Here is a 21310-nt window from a genome sequence, read left to right as displayed (position 1 = left end):
AGGAACTGCCTTGTAGCAGAAAAGTCAGAGACTGGCAGATCACTGGTAATTAAATTAATAGTATTGAGCCCAAGGCTATGTTTCTTCATCTTCTGTTTCTCATATTGCCTCTCATTTTTTTTTTCTGTGATAATCTTTTCATGTTTCTTATTCCTAATTAACACTTGTTAACACTTTTTTCCCCCTTTGGCTTCTTTTGCTTTTTAATTCTTTCACATAGTTCTGTTTTCATTCTTGGTATCTCTGGCTTCCCTGTTGGCTTATCTCTCCATTCATTATTTCTGGTTCTCCTTTAACCCTCCTGCCTTCACTGTTACCTTCTCCATTTGCTTACTGCTTCCTTTCTTTCATTGTGCCACATATCTGATTTCTCCTGTTTAACTGCAAGGGTTTTCTGTCAGATAAGAATCATACAGCACTTCTGGCAGTGTTTTCTGATTCCATGTGAACCATTTGAGTGATGTTCATCAAAGAACTACGTTTTGCTTTTGCACTGAAAATTTTCATGCTGTGAACTCTGTAGTTCACTCTCCTCTAAGTACATATTTTGGGATTGTAGCTGGAATAAAATGTCAAGACAGCAACCCAAACAATAGCAGTAATATTATATAAAGTGTGAATGGTATACACTGGGTTTAAATCTCAGCATAGTGCAGGATGGTTTTCATAACTGGTAATCCACATGTGCTTTCATCTGTACTGAATTTACAGAGGAAGATGCAATGTACTATAGTAATATGCTGAAATTTTTCTAGCCTAAACATTTGTTACCATGCACAGTCCCAATCTAAGTTATTTATTAGAGGTGGAATTGCTTTTTATTCCAATGCTATCCCTTCAAGACAGGCTGCAATGATCAACATATTTGAAAACTAGGACTTCTCATACAGAGCAAGTCTTCGGGACAAGGTTATGCAGTCTCTTAGCACATATCCTGTGTTGTTGGACCATTTCTTTGAAAAAGCCTAAGCAGCCTCAGCCTTCTTGGGCTTCCTTAGTTGAGGGCTTCATTGGTGCAGGTATGTTGGGGTGCAGCTGCAGCCCAGGCTGAGGGCACTGAGAGCAGAGCCAAGAGGCCGCGCACTGCCAGTCCCTGGCAGCATAAAGGGCTGGGCACCTACAGCACTGGCAGGTGGGAGACACGGCAGGAGCTGGGGGCTCACCAGGGACAGTGAGACCTTTGTGCCCTTGGGCTGGGAAGGTTTAAAAGCCCGGGGGATTCTTTGTTCAGGGTCCCTCCTTGGAGGGCACCAGCTTGGGCTGTTCCTGGGCTACTGCGCCATGAGCAAATGGCTTTATGGACATCTGATCCTCTGCCATGGCAAACCTGGGATGGATCTGGTGAGAAACCTGCTTTGGGAACCCCTGGGGTCACTGCAGATGTTGCTGTGGAGGGGGATCGGCCCCAGCTGTGGAAGTCTCTGGTGTTGGGAATGCAATTGAGAGAGAGCCTCATGAATGGTCAGACTGGGAATTTTCTGTAACATTCCATTACCGCCAACGGAAAAATGTTAGTAGGTCTTGACTTCTAGAAATAGTGATGGTAGCAGGATTTTTTTTTTTCCCTTCTGAAAAATCAGCATGTAAGTGTTCCAAATGCTGGATGTGATTCTCACGGTGTGAGAAGTTTTTCAGTAGGCAGGATGGGTTTAAAAGCCATGGGATAGCAAATTCTGTCAGAGCTTTGGTTTGAAACAGAGTGTTTTTTAAGGGATGGTAAATTGTAATGCTCTCATATCAGAATTTGGACAGCAAGCAATATAGGCAACACTTATTATTTCCTTTTTTACACTGTTGTCAGAATGTTTTTCACAGGAGTATGATATTGTGAAGTGCAATGTTACACAGAGAGAGTGACAAAGAAATTTCTGTTAGAACTTGTTATAAGCCTTCTGGTTTGGAATTATAAAGGAAGAAAAGAAAGAAGACCTGTCTTTATGAGTCAGAGGATGCCAATGACCAGCCATGAAAAAAAGAAATGCAATCACGGCATGAGTTGAGAAAGTATATCCACTACCAACAGAGAGAAAATAAATCGGTGCATTAACAAAGAATATTTTTCTTTTTAAATAAAAAGGGCAGTACTTTCAGTTGGAAATCAGCAGTAAGTTTCTAATCTCTGAGGAGAAGCTGTAGAATTGCTTTCCATGAAGGTAGGGTAGCGAGAAATAAAGATGAGCACATGAGCTTGATTTATATACTCTTATCATCATAGGCAATAAGCTGGTGATGTCTTCAGAGCTTCCTATGAAACTAATGTAGAGATGGCCAGTTAATAAGAATTATTCATGTTTCCATTCTCATTATTCTCAGTTATTCACATTTTACCTTAATTCTTACAGTCCACTTTTGGAGAAGGTCTCGTCTCTCTCTGTTTTCTTGAAGCATTAATACCATGACATAAAATCAATGGGCATAACATTCCCTCTAAATTTAATAGCACACTTTACCATGAGAGGGAACATGGGTGCTAAAGTCTTTGCAAACAATTCCAGGGATGAAGGTATGGGCGTTAGCGTCTTTGAAATGGGTCTTAATGTCTCTACTGACTTCAAGCAGCAGGTTTGTTAGAGAGCCCAGACAGCTTGGCTCCTGAAATGGGCAAGTGGGTCTGCACAAGCCTGAGCTTCTGAACTTTGGGGTAACAGGTTCAGGGCAGGGGGGAATATGTGCTAAGCTGTTTGGGAAGGCTGGACCTTTCCAGTACCTCAGCCAGTGGGGAAAGGAAGAGGGCAACATGCGGCTGGAAGGTTAGGATCAAAGGAGGCTGTGCCCTCCAAAACCTTGAGAAAGCCCTGTGAGCATGTGCCCCCATGAACTCTCTCCCTTTATTCAGATCAGTTTGCAGGACTCTTCGGTCTCCTTTTTGGACACTGGCTTTTCATACCATGATTTTCCGTACAACCACTTTGATGAGGTAAGTAAGAAGCAGTTTGTTTTGTCTTGTTCCATGGCTGAATGCTTTGCAATAGTAACAGCCTTCTAGTTCCTTATAGTATAAGAAGAGAAGAAAAAAAGCCACATTTTCATGTCTCTATAATGAAATGTCCTTCTAGCACAGCTTGAAGTGCCAGGACAATGTGATGTTTGTTTGGTTGGTTTTTGTAAGGGAGACTTATTTTCAAAACTTTTGTTAATTAATTTTGTCATAGTCCATGATGTATGTTTGTTTGTTTGTTTGTTTGTTTGTTTGTTTAAGGGAGACTTCAAAACTATGGTTGATTAATTATGTCATAGTACATTATGAGAGTGCATTATTCCTGATGGAGCTACATTCTTAGGGAGCCTTTTTCGAAGTTTTACCTGATGTTAAACATGATTTAGATACTGTAGGAATGTAACTATTGGGGAAAAGATGCTTTCTGTAGCCTAAATGCGAGTTTATTAATATTTATCAAGAAAGAAATTTAAGTAAGCTTTCCTAGTGAATTGAGGCAGTTATAGATTTATGCTGAGCTAATAGAACAGTTTGCAACCTGTGATTTAAATACTAGTACTGCTACTAAATATTTTTTTCTTTCATGAAAAAAGAATAAATGGAATAAAATCTACCAATATAGATGCCAAATACACTTGTTATTAAAAGATATGAGGAAAAATATCACCCTAATTATTTAAACACGAGTGGCTTTATAGAATTAATTAGGTTAGAAAACACCTATGACATCATCAAATTCAACTCAGCGCTGCCAAGCTCACCACTAAAGCATGTTCCCAAGTGCTACATCCACACATCTTATCTGTAGTTGCCCAGATCCTCTTTCAGCCCCTTTTGTAGATGGGTATTTAAATAGGTGGATTAGTGAAGCAAAAGAAAATTTGGTAGAAAAAGAACATTTATTTTTTAAAAATGTGTATGGAGGAATTTGCACATAAAATATTTAAGAATCATTAATGAAATAACATTTTCTCACAAACAGTTATCTTTCTCCAAAGATCAAGACGTTAAGCCATAATTTAACTGGTCCTGAGAAACAATTAAATTCCTTACCAGTCACTACAGGCTATTTTTTTTTTTTTTTTTTTTTTTTTTTTTTTTTTACTTCCTCAAGTTCTAAAATGCTTTATAGGAATGGCACAAGATCAGAGCAGCTCTCTTGGCTGTGAATCTTATATACTACTTGTATGCTACTTTTCCTTTCTTTCTGTTACTGATACACTAAGCTCTGTTGCTGTAGAACTTTCATGGCATTCTCTTGATTTTGGAGTAAGTTTCATGGTGGCTTTTAAAGAGCAAGAGAGCAGTTTAAAAGCATATCTGCATTTTCAGGTACCAAAATTAAATTTACCAATGAAGGCTCTAGCTTTATAGTCCTTCTGCATACTTTAAACTTTGTTCTTGATTGGTTTTTTGTTTGTTAAAGAGAATTATTGTCTTAGAAAACAAGTGGAATATGTCCACGTAGGAAAAACTCTGTGTTTCTCTCCTAAGAGCAATTGAAATCAAAAGTAGGAAGCTATGACAGGAAATTAACTCCAATACTAAAATTTTCTCTTATGTTTAGCGTCTACCCATCCTGTAGTGTAATATTGAAATGTTTAGGTAGACATATATTCAAAGCCTCCATGGTCTAGAAAAATAAATTACATTTAGACAGGTAGATTTTCTTCTAAAATGTATTTCCTATTATCCTGATTTAAATGCATCCAGTGTTTTGAAAATATGTCTTTTGCTTATGTTCATTATTGAAAAATGCTTCATATTTTTCTTAGTCTTCCATATATTTTAAGTTGTATATTCTCACATGGTTCATTTAGACTACAGAATAACTTCAAACAACAATTAATATATCTGAAGATGGAAAACATGCCCACAGCTCATATTTTTCACAGCTCATATTTATAAGGTGGATCATTCTTTCTTGTTTATATTGCATTGCCCTGTAAAGAATCCATGATACCCTCAAAAATAATGACATTTTATAAAGGCAACACATGTTTATTTGGAGGAGTATTTATTTTCTTTCCTTCCTGTTTCTGAATCTCTAGTGTATATTCAGTTCATAGTTTCAGTATCTTTCCTCTCAAACGCAATAATCTTTATTTACTTCTTTTTTTACAAAAAATGAAGATGACAGGTAGATCATGGAAAGGTGTTTGTGAGAAAATAAAGCATTATTAATCTTCTGAAAAAATATGAAAGCTTGCTTATGTGTTATAGCTTGCCATAATCAAGTATCAAACAAATAAAAAACTGAATAATATCATTGAAATGTATTGGTTTTGCTTCAGCTATAACTGTGAGAAAATGTTTGTAGTCCCTCACCTCAGACAGTGGAAATAACAGATGAAAATATGTGTCTGAGCTTACTTCCTTTGCTACTTCTACCAAGAAATTTGTGTTCAGAAGAATTGCCTGTTAGGGAAAAGTACTCCTAATTTTGCTAATACTTAATTTTTTTTTTCTGGTAAATTTTGGTGTAAGATAATTTACAAACGTTAATTCAGTATTTGTCTCCATGCACAGCCAATATTTAGCCTCACGGAGCGTGCAGTATGAAACCTGGAATACATAAAAGCATTATGGACACAAATATGTTACTTATTTTATAACAGAAAAAACATTATTGGGTTTACTTAGGATATACTCACAGTCTGTCTCATGGCTGAAAGTTTGACTCTTGACTACACTTCATCAAAGCAACTCAGATCAATTTGCATGCTTTTAGTTCAGGAAGGGAGTCACAGAAAAATGAAGGCACCAAAGCATAAAATAGGATTCATTAATAAAGGCTCAACATAGAGGTCAAAAAAGCAAAATGGAATCACACACTGCACTGATGTGTAGAGACAGCCATTGAGAAATTACAATAGAAGCATGATATAGACATTACTGAGATGTTGAATTGTTGTATATCTATGTTTATACATATCTTTTAAGGTATACATCTTGATATACAACTTCCAATGAGCCCTCTTAAAAGGCTAGCCCAATTATGGCCTGGTAACAGGAAGGAAAGGAAAGGACTGTCTCGGCCTTAATAGTGCTCAGCACTGATGCTTCCGTTGGACACAGAACCATGATTGTGCAAAACAGTCTCCAAGGTACTTTACAGATCTTCGCTAGTGGCCTTGGCATGTGGAGAGAGGGTAGATGCATCACCTACCCATAGTATTTATCAGCATAGTTTAAAAGCATGGTTTCCAAGACAACTACCTGAGACTAAAATGGAGAGGTGAAGGAGGTTATAACTTTTGAATCATTCTTTCACCTCTGCTTTGAGAACAGGTTTGCATGAGTTGCTCTTTGCTTATCTTGACTCCAAAAAAGTGTTTGCAGATCAAAGCAATATTAACTAGTCTAAAAAACTAATTTTCCTTTAGTACAGGAGGAAAAGACAAGATAGGTGCCCAATATTTAGGTTTTTTCTCCATATACAGTTCTCAAAGTAAAAGAAAAACTGGGGGAAAAAATGACCCTATAAATAACTACAGCTAAACTGAAGGAAGAGCTTGCTGAGCTCAGTGGGAGCGCTAAGATGTGGACTCCTGCCTCCCATCTAGCATTTAGTTCCGAAACCTTCCTTCACCTGAGAGGCAGCAATTTCTTGTCATAATTGCAAGATTTCACTTACGAACTCAGCAATATCTTGCTACTCTGGAAAGTAGCAAGACCTCTCAGCTTCCACATCCATCTGAGTTGTGGGAGCTGGATGACCCTGGGTGATCAATCTTTCCTGGATGGCATGACCTCCAGGCTCCCCATGAGCTCAGAACTCAGGCAGATCTTGCATTCTGCAATATTTTGCACCGACAATGGCAGCTGGATCATAGGTCAAGAAGGAAGGTTTCTTCCCCTTTTGTTCTTTTCCTTCTTGGCTCCTGTCTGCTACATTAGCAACAACCAGTCAGCTAATGTGAAATAGCTTCCTCTTACTTCTGCAATGAGCTTTAAAGCTGTTCATGGTGCTTAGAGCAGCTGAATGGCAGCAAAAATGGGAGAGCCCAGAGGGAGACAGCACTGTTTCTAATTGAACCAGTGGTGTTTGTAGAACATGATGAAAAGCTACAGAATAAGCAAGTGATGTCCCAATAATAATCATATACACATGTATAATACAGCTTTCATTTTCCTTGGAGTCTCAGCCATCCAAAACTAAAATCTGAGTTATGGGGTTATAGTCTGTAGGCTAATTTTTTTTTTAATAAGAATGACAGTAACTGTTTAACAGTCTGTTCAGGGGTTTTTATTATACCAAAGTTGTGAATTGTCCCTTTCTTTGTATTTTTCAACTACAAACACGCTAAAAGGACTTCCTGATGATTGTTTGCTTTACCTTAAGTTTTCAAAATATATTTGATCGATGATTTAATTTCCATAAGGTGCTGAATATACTTCCTCTTAGTTATCAAAATTCTTCAATATGTACTAAAACTGGTGGATGCATTTAGTGCTTTTGGCTTTAATGGGTGTATTTCAATAACTTAAATCCAATACACCATCACCAGAAAGCACTGAAGGGATATGTTGTAAACATACCTTATGTCTAACTGAAGACTCATTGATTTGGTCACCATGCAATGAAAACATCACAGCATAAGAGAAATCCAAACCCAGATGTGTGCAGAGCAGGAGTATTACCAGCTGGAATGCATCTCTCTAACTCTATTGGCATAAAAATATTTTTATTAGTCTAATTAGTAAAAGAGGCTTGATGAATTGATACAGAAATAACTATTGTCCCTGTTAATATGAAATAACACCATTTTTTAAAAGTTTTGTTAAATATGTACTACATCATCACAAGGTGAATTCCCTTTTTATTTTATTTACTCTCTTCAATATCAGAAAACCTCATTTAGAAATCCCTAATAAGTAAGCATTCTGTGTGCATTTTGAGTTCTTATATAATTTGCTTAGAATTTTTGCTGTAAATATGCAACTTGAACAGTGAGTGTTATTGGAAGATCTAAATAAATGGATTAAAATGGTGGAATAAGTAAAGCATGCCTCACTTGTTTGCTTTTTGGCTTTGATCTGCTTGAAATCAGAAGTTTTTCATAGTTTGAGGGTTCTTTCCCTGTAGTTACATGTGGACATTTACTATTGTATAAATGGATGTCCAAAGCTTAGCATTTAAGTTCCTAAAAGGATATTGACAATTCATTCAGAAAAAAAGAAATATAGTCTTTCTTTTCAACCCATTTGAATTTATTTATGCTTTAAAGGAAACTATAAATTTAAAAAGTTCCTTCAAAATAATAATTGTTAATTAAATCTCATGTTTTAATTTGAAACCTGTCTCTGTTTGAGACAAATTAGGAGGAAAAATTCACATTGTAGTCTTGAATTCCCCAGTGTGCATGCTTCCTCATTTTGATACTTTACTTAAAAGTGATTTTTACTTTATCTATCTATTTTGTACAGCAACAGAATTATGTAAACCAAATCAAGATATTTCACAGGATATCTAAATTGATCTTTAGGAAGTATCTTTTAAAGTCCTCTCTGGCCATTTTCTTTTCAGACTGTTGCTGAAAAAGTCTGCTTTCAACTGAAAATAATGCAGATATACAAAACTTCTTTAAATTACTAAGATTTTCAAATAAAACATGGGAAATGTATTTGGCTATTCTTACTATTACTACTATTATTATTATTATTATCATTGTTGGTATTATGAGAAACAAGCTTTCCAATTTCTTGCTCTTCATGAAATTCACTTATTTTTTCCCTCCTCAAACATATAGCATTTTAATACAGAAGTACAAGTTTATGACTAATTTAATCTAAAATTCAGGATTGCTTTATAGGATTAATAAGGTTTTTTAGAAATTATCTCTTGTCTGTTAACTTCAGGTATTTTCAAATCCATTGCACTTCTGTGAACCTTTTCTTGAATGGCTATATGCTTTGTCTTTTTAAGGTCTAGACTTTTGTTCCAGGGATTTATAACTCATGTTTATTCTGTCATGTTGTATTTTAGTGCTTGCTATACAGGAATTGTCATAAATAACAGGGCTAATTATCCAAAGTCATTTTAGCAAGTGTTGTTTGTTGAAATTCCCTGTTTTCTCCAGTGCAGACATCCAACTGTCTTAACTTTAAAAAAACCAAAAACCACAAAAACCCAAAGTCAAAAAAAATTTAGAACTAAAACTAGAAGCCTTCTAGAATTAAATGTCATAAATGACAGAATGATAAGGACATTGTTTGCTTGCATCTGAAGGATTTTGGATACAATACTAATCTGAATTTGTACTGGAGAAATTTTCACAGTTGTCCTGTAACTTCTGTATATTTTCAATGTAAATCAGATTTTCAGCCTCCAGCATCAGTCTCATGATGTACGTAAGCTACTGCAGATAATGATCCTCCGATAGGACTTGTATCTGTGTATCAGTAAATAATAATTTTTTATTTAAACAGTTTACATAATATGTTGAATTATCTATTGACAGCAATATAAGTATAATAATTATATTAATATATTAAATAATATATTATATAATAAATATAATAATATAATAATTATCTATTGACAGCAAATATAGCTTACTTTCTTATTTGTATTTTCTTTGTTTTCTGTGAAAGCTGTGAATTTTATATTAGAAGAAAAATAATACACATTTCTTAGTGAGGGTATCACAGGCTAAAACTCTAAACAAAACCTTGTGGAACCCCATTGGCTTCAAACAATGTAACTACTGTTTGTTAAAGTCGTTAGAATTAAGAATTGGTGTCGTAGGTATATGTCAGGCCTCCTATAGGTCTATGACATTTAGAAGAAGTGTGTTGAAGAAGGTTGTAATGACTGCTAAAATAAAACCTCCGAGTGATAAATGAACAGATTGCTACTGTGAAAGTGTTTAAAGGTTTAGAACTCCTACTGATAAAATCACCAGAGAGAGTATGTAGAAAATTACTCTCTTCTCACCTTTAATTGCATTATTTAACTTGAACATTTTCTCCACTGAAGGGAGTGCAAATAATAAAACCTTTTCATTTACTGTGCAAAGTCCTTTACAATCAAAGTATAGAGGCTATATGATATAAGCTTGCTTTATTGAATTAAATAACTGGCCATCTATGTTGAAGTTCATGATGGAAAGGAAAATTAAAATTTGACTAAACCAACAGTGTGTTAGTGCTTTGTCAAATAGAGATGTTGCAGATGTCTTCAGGTGGATACAAATGCAAAAATAAGCATTTCCACCAGAGAAAAAAAGAAGTCTGCCTTAGAGAATGAACTGTCTATTCATTCAAGCACCAGAAGATGGTTCTGCTGAGAAAAGGACTGAAATTCTTAACACCTTGTTTTCTACATCATTGATAGTATTGTCTGTACACCAACTTCCTTTTTTTTATGTTTTATTGAATGATGGAAGCTACTTATAACATGAAATATTAATTATGAAAGAATGTAAAATATTGTCATGGAGAAACCTGCATCAACAGAAAAAATAACCATTTTATATGTCTTTAACCTTATTTATATCTTTTATCTTATTGAGAATAGAATAAACTGGAGGATATTTTTTAAATGGATGCAATTACTTCCAAAAAATAAGATTCAATAACAACACTTTTTAAGCCAGAGGAAACATCAAATTAGCTTGAATGTACTTTGCATTTTTCACATTTCCTCATACATGCACCTCATTACATTATATAAATAATTGAACACAGGAAATGAGGTACCTTTCATGTGAAAATGTAAAAGTACCTTTGTGACAAGGTCTATGAAAACACTTGACACACATGTACAAAAATTAATGTTGCTTATAATTGAGAACATAGCTTAATTTTTCATCTCTTACAGCTGTTGCGCAGATTTTACTTTTATTTAATGGCTAATCAAGCTTAAGGTAAAAAAAAAAAAAAGTAAAAAACCAAGAAGAAATCAGGAAAAATATTTGCTAGCTTTTTAAACTTTTGTCAATAACTGCTGTTTGAATCTCAAAGGAGAAGCTGATAGGAGAGTACTTTGTGAGGACATGAAAATTCTTATTGTATACAGAGGAGAGAAAATGATTACAAAATGTAACAATATACAGAAAATTCTCCATATATTGATTAGTCACACTTTATGTGCCGTAGCTTGCACAGCACAGATTTAGTTTAATTTATTTCTTTGTAATTGGCATAAAATGGTGCACTTAATCTTTCAAGTTATTGCTTCTCAATGTCACCATTTTATTTCCATTATGTGATGTACAGTTGGTTCCATTTCATGACCAGATTTTCTTTTTCGGGTAATAAAAATTTCCAGAGATGATATTTTTGGAGTGAGATATTTTTGGCCATCTAGATAAATGACAGCAGTGTGAAAGTATAGAATGCTGTAGAATTAAATACAGCCAAAGAGAATGTAGCATTAAAATCTTCATACTATGAATAAAATCAGAAAATACCAATAAACCTGAAATCAAAGGGTGCTAATTCTGAAATGAGCAAGATCACACATTGGTGAAATGTAACAATTTTGTCTTTATTTAGAAAACGTTTTAAACGTGAACATTCTTGCCTTATACTTGTTTTCTTTAGTTGAGAGCTCAGCACTCTTCTGAAGCTTCTGGTAGATCCTATGTCCCAAAAATGATCTAAAATCTCTAGGCTTTCTCAGAATTAAAAGTAAGCTAAATATAGAAGTGGTCTATCTTCAAAACATATTAGAAATCTATTTTCTAAGAGAGTATGTATTATATCATGTATGTATTTATTTCATTTTATTGTGCTATCTAACTTTACAACCTAGTATATATGTCCCATGTATCAGTCAGATTTATCTGTTCCAGTATGTCTAAATTACCCATTCCCTGTAGATTTGTCAGGTACAGGTAGAAAGGAAACAATGGGATTTGGTAATAGTTTTATTAAGGGATCAGCACAATTAAAGGATTTGACTTCTGATGATTTTATAGATGTTTTTGCATTTTAATGTATGCAAAGATTTTTTTCTTTACATTTGCTGAGAAAGGTTATGTTTTCCATATGGGAGCCATCACATTCTGGCATGGAAACAGTCACCTTGCTGTATATCTTCATTACTCAACCAGGCACAACACTTGGGATAATCCAGTGTATTTCTTGTCAGAGTAGCTGAATGTTATTTTACTCTTTAGAAAGCGTTTATTTCTTAGTCTTTATTTTGAAGACAGCTTGGCTCATAGGCCAAGATCCCAGATAAATTTAAAAGTCTGGTGGCAAAGCATGTGCCCTCCTCACCCTGATTCCACCACCCACTGAGAACCAGCTCCAATCTCTCTGCCTATGGAGCTCTGACAGTAGAAGCTTTCCCTGGGAAGTAAGGCTTGTTGAGTGGGTCATGGTATGTGCAGATTGCTAACTGTAGTTGAGGGCTGGTCCAAATGTGCTGATGAACCCTACCAGGCTTTAATTTAATCTTAATGGAATATTGCAATCTTTTAATGGATTAGTAATGCAACTTATATCTTTGTTCTAGGTTTTCCCCTGTGCAAAGATTAAATTGCTGTTTATATACTTGAAGCAATTATAGATTATCCAGAGCTACCAAGAACAGTGCTTCATCTTCCAGGCTTCTCTGTGTGCTTACAGAGAAAAAAGGTAATTTTGTCTCTGAAAATTCCTGACAGAATGAACTATTTTTAACAGAGGTTCAAGATCTTTTCAGTAAATAGTGTGCTATGTATGAGGAGAGTAATCTTTCAAATGCACACATTCTTTAAAAAAAAATACCAATTGATTTTATCCAGTAGTCTTATTTTCAAAGAAGGCTGTTTCAGACAAGTATTGTGCAACTGAAGGTTAAAGAATAGAAAGAGACTCTAAATTTTCTCTAGTCACATAGCTTTGGAATTTTCCTACTCAGAGAACATCTGGGCACTAAAATAATGGTATAGTTATCTCCACACAGACTTTGAAAACCTTCTTGTCTCTTCTGGGCGCAATGGAACTGCAGCCCAGAGACGCTTGGATTATGCAAATAGCTCCTGGAAAGCCATCAAAGTTTCTAAATGTTTGCAAAATGTGTCATATCTGAATAAGGTAACTGGTCATCAGGATCCAAGATCTGAAGCCACTAATACTTTAAAGCACAAGTCGCTGATCACACGTCATTCATCTCTTTTCAACACCTGCATTTGCTTTACCTTACCTTGCAGCACTTAGTAAGATGGTGAATGCAGATAGCAAAGCCCCTGAGAAGTGAGAAAGGGAGCTTATCTCAGCTTTAGGTTGTTCTGCTTCCTTACATTATGTTGTCCCCCATGAGGGAATCAGAAGGAATATAAGACCATTTTATGTATGCTGATTTTGTTACTTGCAGAGGCTCTAACAAATCATGTAATTTATATAACTATTTCTGTATTATTCAGTGTAATTGACAGTGCCAGAAACTAGCCCTAAGCAAATGAAATGCAACAAAAAATCTGCTGTAAGCAAGTTAATCACAGTCTAAGTGATAGAAAGCTTGCACTTCATTTCTTTTCCAGGATACATTTGTAACAGAAAAATAATTCTCTTTTCTCTCAAAGGACTAGGGAAGCTGTCGGGAGCTTTGGGGCAATCAAAATAAATAGTTTATGCCTCCCGTAAATAAAGATATGAAATGTTTGTATTTGTGAACAAAGGCCAGAGTAACCTCGTAAATTTGACATTGTAGGCTTTGAATCATGGGCTTAGACCAGTGACAAATGGGTCACTGCCCCAACTCTCTGCTCTTGCACTTCTCATGAAGGCACTTGACTTAATATTCTGTGCTACATTTTAAGGCTACCTTGCTAGTACCATTTTTGAAGATATCTGCTTAAAAGATTGTTCTCTTCTTATTGCCTGGAAGCTTGTATTTTTGATTAATATCTGTGTTGCTCAAGATTTTTATTAAGAAGAAAATTTCTTGGACTTTATACAGCAGTGCCTCTGGGCTTGCTGTTCAAGAAAGTTGTTTAGACACATGATTTTCTGTATATTTCACCATACTACAATTAGATATTTCATATCCTTGCCAGTCCTTATTTATTCATCTTTCAACAGTGGACCTTACAAATATATTTTGCACTTTGAATACCTTCCTTTAAATTTCAGAAAATGCAATTAATTTTTCATTAACCTCATCTTATTCTCATTTTTTTTCTTCCCCACAAAGCTGTCTAAAGACAGCTGGTCACTGTGACTCACTTTTTCTTCAGATCAAAACTGAGATGTCATCAAAAATGTAGTTTCCAATGGAAAAGTCAGGAACCAACCACACGACAAATGGAAGTCTATGAAAACCATACTTTCCAAAATTCAATATTTGCTATGTATAGACCATGCATATCTTGCTAAGGAGGATGGTAAGAAACCCAATAGCTTAAAAAGAACCACCCTTTTCTAACAACCTATATCACTATATTTTCCTGTTTGTAAGACTACTAGCTTTTTCCAAGCAGCAAGCACAATCCCACTATAATGAAAATCCAAAATATTTTTTTATCAAAAAAGTTGAAAAAACTCAGCTTTTCTAGATGAAATTACAACCTAGGGTAGATGTACATTTTTACACTTTTCCATGGTAAGAATTCTATAGCACTTCTTCACTTAACATTCATTGCCTACTTCAAAGACTAAGTCCTTTGAATTAAACCTGTGGCTGGATAGACATTTAAACCAAACAGGGTACCTGTTTTACAAATCTTGACTTTTCCAATTCTTTGTTTTCTGATTATTTTATGTCTTCAGCAGAAATAAGGTCATGGTCTTAATTGCTTGCCTTTTAATAGCTATTTCTTTCATTTTGAAGCTTTAATGCCCTTTGCTGTGCTGGGAAATTAATATGAATTTGTCATGCTGGCTTGGTGGGGTTTTTTCTTCCTTATTTACAAATGTTTATCACTTACATTTCACACCCAAAGGTCCAAGGTTGTTTTCCAGAGCAGATCAGTCATAAACGTATGAATAGATTCATGTTGCCTTCTCTATGTCCTTGTTGCAATCACTTTTTTTTCTCTTTCTTGCCTGTGTAGGATTTTATACTTCAGTTTTTAAGTTTTACTCCATGTTTAAACCCATCAGATTACATAAAACTATAAAGTGCATCAGAATTACTTCTTATAAAAATGCAACTTCTAAAGCATGTGCCCACATAGGCACACATTTCATGCAGTTGTAAATTGAGGATCAGCTTGAATGTCATCCAGCTGCCTAGACAGTTCAAGTCTTTGGAGCTAAAAATTGTTTTATTGTTATGCTCATTGGTTTTGTTCTTATTTCTTAATTAATTTTGGTGTACTAATGGCTAGTGTTCCATAATCACTCCTCAATTAGAGAAAAATGGAAAGCTGCTCCAGTGTCCCAATTCCAGTTTTTCCATTCCCTGACTGAAAATTCATGTAAGATTCAGCCCTGGTGAGCCCTACAGCTGGCATGCTCTCTAGGTCCATGTAACCACACTGCACTTCATGAATTGCTACAGATCAGAAATGCTAGAGAATGGCAATAATTAATTTGGACATGGAGTTTACTGTTATAATATTTACTTCAATCCAGTTTCTGAATTTGTTTTTCAGTGTTTTTCACCTGGATACATCTTTGACAGATTTTCCAGAGTTGTTAGATAAAATACAGATTTAATGATCAAGCCTTAAGTATATGTTCACTATGAGCCTCTTGAAACTGTTGATGGGAATCCAGTGATTTCAGTTTCTATTTTTAACTGAGAAACAGTCTCATATAAATGTAAAATCAAATTCCTTCTAAAACTGGAGTAGCTATCAAATGGCAGAAGATTACACATCAATGGGATATTCTTAACCAAAGTCTGGAGATTGCTTGCTGGATTTATTTCTGGAGTTAGATGAGAATTTATGTTTTAATCAACTTTAAGATATAAGAAAATAACAAAAAAATTGTGAGGTGGATATTTCCAGGTCTGCTGCAACACCCTAAATGAGGAGCTAATTAAACTTACTATTTAACTCCTTCTTATCACTTCAGGGGTGGTAGGAACTTTTATTTTGTTGTATAAAGACATAAATCCTGCCTCTCCACTCTAGTGGCAGAAGAGCTTTGTAGGCAGACTTGTGCAGGGTTCAGTGAGTAATCCAATCTCAAAGTGATAAAGGCAAAGCACTCAATCTGCAGGTCAGGATGCAACAGGAAAGGCTGTAGTTTAGCAAGAGTCTATAAAAGATAAAAGCTCTCTTTGACCACAGGCTACTTACATTGATTGGAATTCACCGCAGTCCCCAATAGGTTAAAAAATATATCGTTTAAGTGCAAGTGATCTGAACTATTAGAAGTAATTAAGTTTCTATATTTAAAATTTTATGTTTTTTTTCTTTCTGCAAGTTTGTTTCATCTTTTCAGCAACATGCTTTAATAGGAAGAAAGCTCCATACTTTGTGAACAGAACTCAGATTTTTCTCCAAACAGTTGCTTTTTCTTCCTCCCTAGATTAATATAAAGACATGGGGGCAGATTTTACTACTGTACTGCCTTTTCACTCAAACCTTTTATTTGAAAGCTGTATTTAACCCTTTGGATTTTATATTTGGTATTTTTCCCAGTTATCTGGGGGTTCATTTCCTTTGTTGGGATTAGGGAATGCTGTAATAAAGCCATCAAAAATATCTTCTTAAGGAAGGCAGCAATAATTCTTTTGTCTTCAGGCATAAAGAAGACTTGGATTTCAATACTTTTATCATTGCCCTTTAAAGTTACTATAACCTGAAAACATAATTTGATATCTTGACTACCTGAAATGAAGCTATCAGTGAAATTCTACATTAACTTATTTTCATATCTATCTGAATCTATACATCCATGACTGATAAGAAAGTTCATGATTCTGTTACTGAAGTAATGGTGGCAGAGTCTGAAAGGGGCTCAGAGAAGTTTTCTTGCTGTTCTTAAAAGCAATAATGAAAAACGGAACTGTTAAATTCAGGCTAAATCAGAGCAAAATGGTCATACAGCAGTAAGCACCAAAAATGATAGCTTTGAGTTCAAAAGTTATGTTATTGCTGATATCTCCCTGCTATTATTCTTCTCCTCTGTCTAGATATTTATTGCTACTAGAACATAGTATCAAAATACTTAAAAGCTCTTGACAGTGTATTGAATTAAGGAGGCAGACGAAAAGGGGTGGTGAGGGTACATATCACATATGGAATCCAATACAGTTTTATTTTTGAAACATTCTGAACATTTACTGTCTTGCACTGGACTGACAGTAGCTCCTTTTACTGAGGTATTTTCTGTATCAAAGAATACATCAAAGTATCACAAAATCTCCATGAAAATACTTTCACAAGACTGCATACAAAAAGTTGTAACTTCAAATCTTTATTACTTTCACTGTAAATAACAATGCATGTTATAAAAATTCACAGATTAGAGAGCAGTATCATAACTATAGTTGGCTGAGAGCAAATAATCATACCAGTAAATTTGGAGGAAAAAATTTTTGAAAACTTTTGCAGTTGTTTAATCTTATCCATCAACCCCAAAACTGTTTGTTTATAGAAAAGACATAGATGAGAAAGAAGTTAAATGTATCACTGACTAATACTGCAGCATGTAATTCAATCTGTGGCTCTCCTTAAGACTGAAACCGATGACAGTCGTGGCAGCTCTACAAAGTCATGGTCAGCATATGCAGAAAGCTCTTGTTAATTTACTGTTCTTCAGTGTGTTTGCAAAATCTACAGTTTCCCTAAATAAAGTAAAATAAATGGCATCATATAATACAAATAGGGGAACTACAGGCTACTCATTCTCTAATGATTAACTATTGCTTATGCATATTGCATGAACATTCCCAGCGGTGTCTTTCTGCCTGAGGAAGTTAATACAATCCTCTCTCACTTAGCACAAACTTAGAGAAATACTCCGAATGAGTGCTTTAGGTTTAATCCCAAAGCAGTTGCACTTGGTCCCAAATAGCCTGTTGTGGACAACTTCTAAGCTCTTTCTGTTGGATTCTGGGATATAGATATATAGATATATATACACACATGTATGGTATTGTCATGGTTCAACTGCAGAAAGTGACTAAATATCACACAGCTGCTTGCTGATTAGCAAATTAGCACATGTATGACCCCCCCCCCCCCCCCCCCCCCCCCCCCCTGCAGTGAGATGGGGAAGAGAACTGGGGATAAAAAACCTAAAATTCATTGAGATAAGAACATTTCAATCACTCAAACTACTACTACTACTACTACTAATCATAATAATAAAAGTGAGAGGAAAAAAGAGAGAAAAGACAAGAAAAAGCCAAGCACAACACAATTGCTCACCACCCACTGACTGGTGTCCAGGCTGTCCTCAAGATGTGACCGGCCCCTTTGAGCCCAGTTTATACATCAGGCATGACATTCTATGGAACCAAATATTTCTTTGGCCAGGTCATGTCAGCTGTCCCAATATTGCATGGAAATGGAAGAGTCCCAGACTTAGGGTCTGCACTACTTCCCAATAAACAGGACATTTGTGGATTACCGATATTCTCATATTGAATCCAAAACACAGCATGCACTAGCTGCATGAAGCTAGCACTACAAGCTTCTAAGAAGAAAAATAAATTGTAACCCAGTCAAAACCAGGACAGATGTATGCAATCCAGGCACACTCAAGGCTCTTTTCTGCAAATGAGGCAGTATGCACATGTAGGAGACTGGAAAGTCACCAGCATGTAGTCCTGATGGCCAGTTATAGCTAGGACTCAAGTGTGAAATTTTGGTGGGTCTATTTTGAGGAAATGCTCACTCCCCTCTCCTTATACAAGATTGCTGTTAGCTAAGACAGAAGGAATTTAGTAAATGGTAAAAGGTAAATTATGTCAAGGTAAGAGACAAAGTAACTTTCAGAGTGAATGGGAAGCAGAGTTGAAAGTTAGCCGCTTTTTATCTTCCTCCTGGGGAAATGATCTTACATCCAGTATTTCATTCTGGGCAGACGGAATAATCTGTGTAGTCATTGACAGGAAACAGTAATATAATAGTAGACATTGCAGTATATTCTGCCTGAAAATTTCAAAGTATCTTCTATTGAGGATATAAATCTAAAGTACCTATCTTTCTTTTCTAATGCCTTAGGTCTAAATATGTTCTCTTTTCCATAGAGAGCATCTATAATTTAAATGATTTACTCTATGCATAAAGAGTGTGAATTCTCCAAGTGTTCCTGCTTTTATTTCACAAAGAAAGCTCTTAGAAAAAAAAGCAACTTAAATATACAGTTATTCAAGATGTGGGTAGAATCTCTGAAGTACTGCTTCACCTTAAAACTATCAACATAGAAGCACATTTTGAAAACAACAAAGTGACTTCTGAGTATATGAACAATAGTGAGATGGCAGTGCAAGATCAGTCACTTCTCGCAGGTCTTTAATATCAAACCAAAGACAGAAGTTGACTAAGATTAAGGTTGCCGCAAATAACAAGATACAAACATTTGTATTTTCAAGTGGTGACTAAGTCAGTATGAAAGGGTTATATTTTATATCCACAATATGTTAGAGCTGTATTTTCTTCTGGCATTGTGCTGCACTCATTTTTCTTGTGACAGGGGCTTTTTGGGGTATGTGCAAATGCCTCCCATTATCTATAGCACAACACTGCTAATTGTGCAAAATATGCAGATGCTATAATTTCTTGACTCTCAGCTATAAATTCACTAGTAATTGGGGAGAGGGGTGGAATAAGAAAACTGTAATCAGAGCTCTACGGAATACATCTTACTGTATTGTATTTGCTTCTGTTTGTGTGTCTGTTGAACCTTTCTCATCTCCTTCTACATGGACATCTGCACTTTTCTGAAAGTTAATTACAACTGCCATAAAAAGAAGATTGTATTATCATTAATTATATATTAAGGTGACTTACTTTATGAATTTATTTTTAATTCCTCCCATTCGTTTAACTATGTGTTCATATCTTGGAAAGAATGTTCTGAGAATAAGTGGTTAACCATTTCAAAGCATTTTGGAGGAAGAGTCCTAAGGATACTGAGTTACAACAAATGGTGGCAATAATGAACTTTTAGGACTTGCAGCAAAAGTAAAAACCAACTCATCTCCTGCTGCAAGTCTCTAATAGAATCCAGTGTGATCCAGACAAAACTTCCTCTAAACTGTGGACAAATTACCTTGAACAAAGGTTAATCAAATCATTAAACCAAGTTTAAAAGCCACATTATTGCAAGATAATATCTGAGTCTCTTTTCTCCTTCATAGTTGACACCACCATGTGAAAAGAAGCAGCTTGGTTTCTAACCCTTGGTGTTTCAATGAACTCTGTAATACTTTCTGAGCATTTGGGGAGCTGTTGCAGTTCTTATTTTGCTCCTTACCCTTACCAAGACAATGTTAGCCCACTCTGTAGTGGATGTGTGCTGATTGCCTGGGGAACACACATGTACAGAAAATCCTTTCTTAATAAAATCAGTTGTAGGCAATTTCATAGAAATCGTTGAATGGAGAAAACTAGAATATTTTGTATGTGAGCAATGGTCTTTGAAGTAGAAGATTCTATATTGAAGGGAATTTTATTTTGTGTCTCATTTGTCTTACAGTACACATGCAAATGATGACCTTTTGACAAAGGTACACATATATATTACATGAATATGGGAAAAACTGATAAAATTTATTTTTTAATTTTTTTTGCACAAATCAGTGCTTATAATTGATTTTCTTTTGGGAACGCAGTATGCAAAGCATGCATTTGAATTGTACACATTAACTCTGCAATTGAACATATAAAAGAGAACTTCGATTGAGAAAATATGGAAGAAAGCAGTGCCTCAGGTTTTTGAATTGATTAGTTTTTTATTTTTATTGTAACTTCTGAGGCAAAAATATTGTGCAGTCTTTAAATTAAAAGTAATCTGCCTTTCTTTTGCATTTTCACCATGAGGTGGTTTGTTATGGTTGTTCAAATATAAAGAAAGACAATGAGGTGATGCCTTAAAGACTTCCACATAGATGTAAAGGAGGGGCTTACCTTACAGGCCATGTTTTATGCACAAATCTATGTCAAATGTGCAAGGGTGTCACTCATTATTCAGTTTTTATTGATTTCTGCAATTAATTTTTTAAGCTTTAGGTTTTTAATTTTCTGGGTCATATTTCAGTACTGCTTTTACTTTTCCAGTTATAAAGATTTATTAAGCATTTTTGTCTGTTAATATATATATTTTTGTAACTTCATCTGTACTTTTTTATGATTAACCAGTTTTCTTTTAATAATGAGGTAAATCTTTCCTCTGCCATGGCTGTCTTGTAAAATGAAACACACTAAATTAGGCTTCTTTCTCTTGCTAATCGTTCATATTCTGCTATTGACATGTAAAGTCCAGACGGTTGACTTCCTGACTATCCTAATTCATTCTTTTGAATAGCAA

General features: G+C 35.1%; 1 protein-coding gene across 26 annotated transcripts in view; it reads left to right on the top strand.

Annotated features, from left to right (window-relative positions):
• TENM3 (teneurin transmembrane protein 3) overlaps positions 1–21310 on the top strand; it is a 1291416-nt gene that overhangs the window by 224086 nt on the left and 1046020 nt on the right. For 2 of the 26 annotated variants that reach the window (XM_038135895.1, XM_038135901.1), the window contains exons 4-5: positions 2837–2917; positions 12408–12529. The exons of 23 other annotated variants lie outside the window; for them this stretch is intronic. The gene's annotated coding sequence lies outside the window, so the exon portion shown is untranslated. The remainder of the gene's footprint in view (positions 1–2836; positions 2918–12407; positions 12530–21310) is intronic. One more of the 26 variants, XM_038135900.1, reaches the window with a different exon arrangement.

This window comes from Motacilla alba, chromosome 4 (genome assembly GCF_015832195.1).
Source record: "Motacilla alba alba isolate MOTALB_02 chromosome 4, Motacilla_alba_V1.0_pri, whole genome shotgun sequence".
In the NCBI taxonomy this organism is placed as follows: domain Eukaryota; kingdom Metazoa; phylum Chordata; class Aves; order Passeriformes; family Motacillidae; genus Motacilla; species Motacilla alba.
This window is presented reverse-complemented; position numbering and strand designations above follow the sequence as displayed.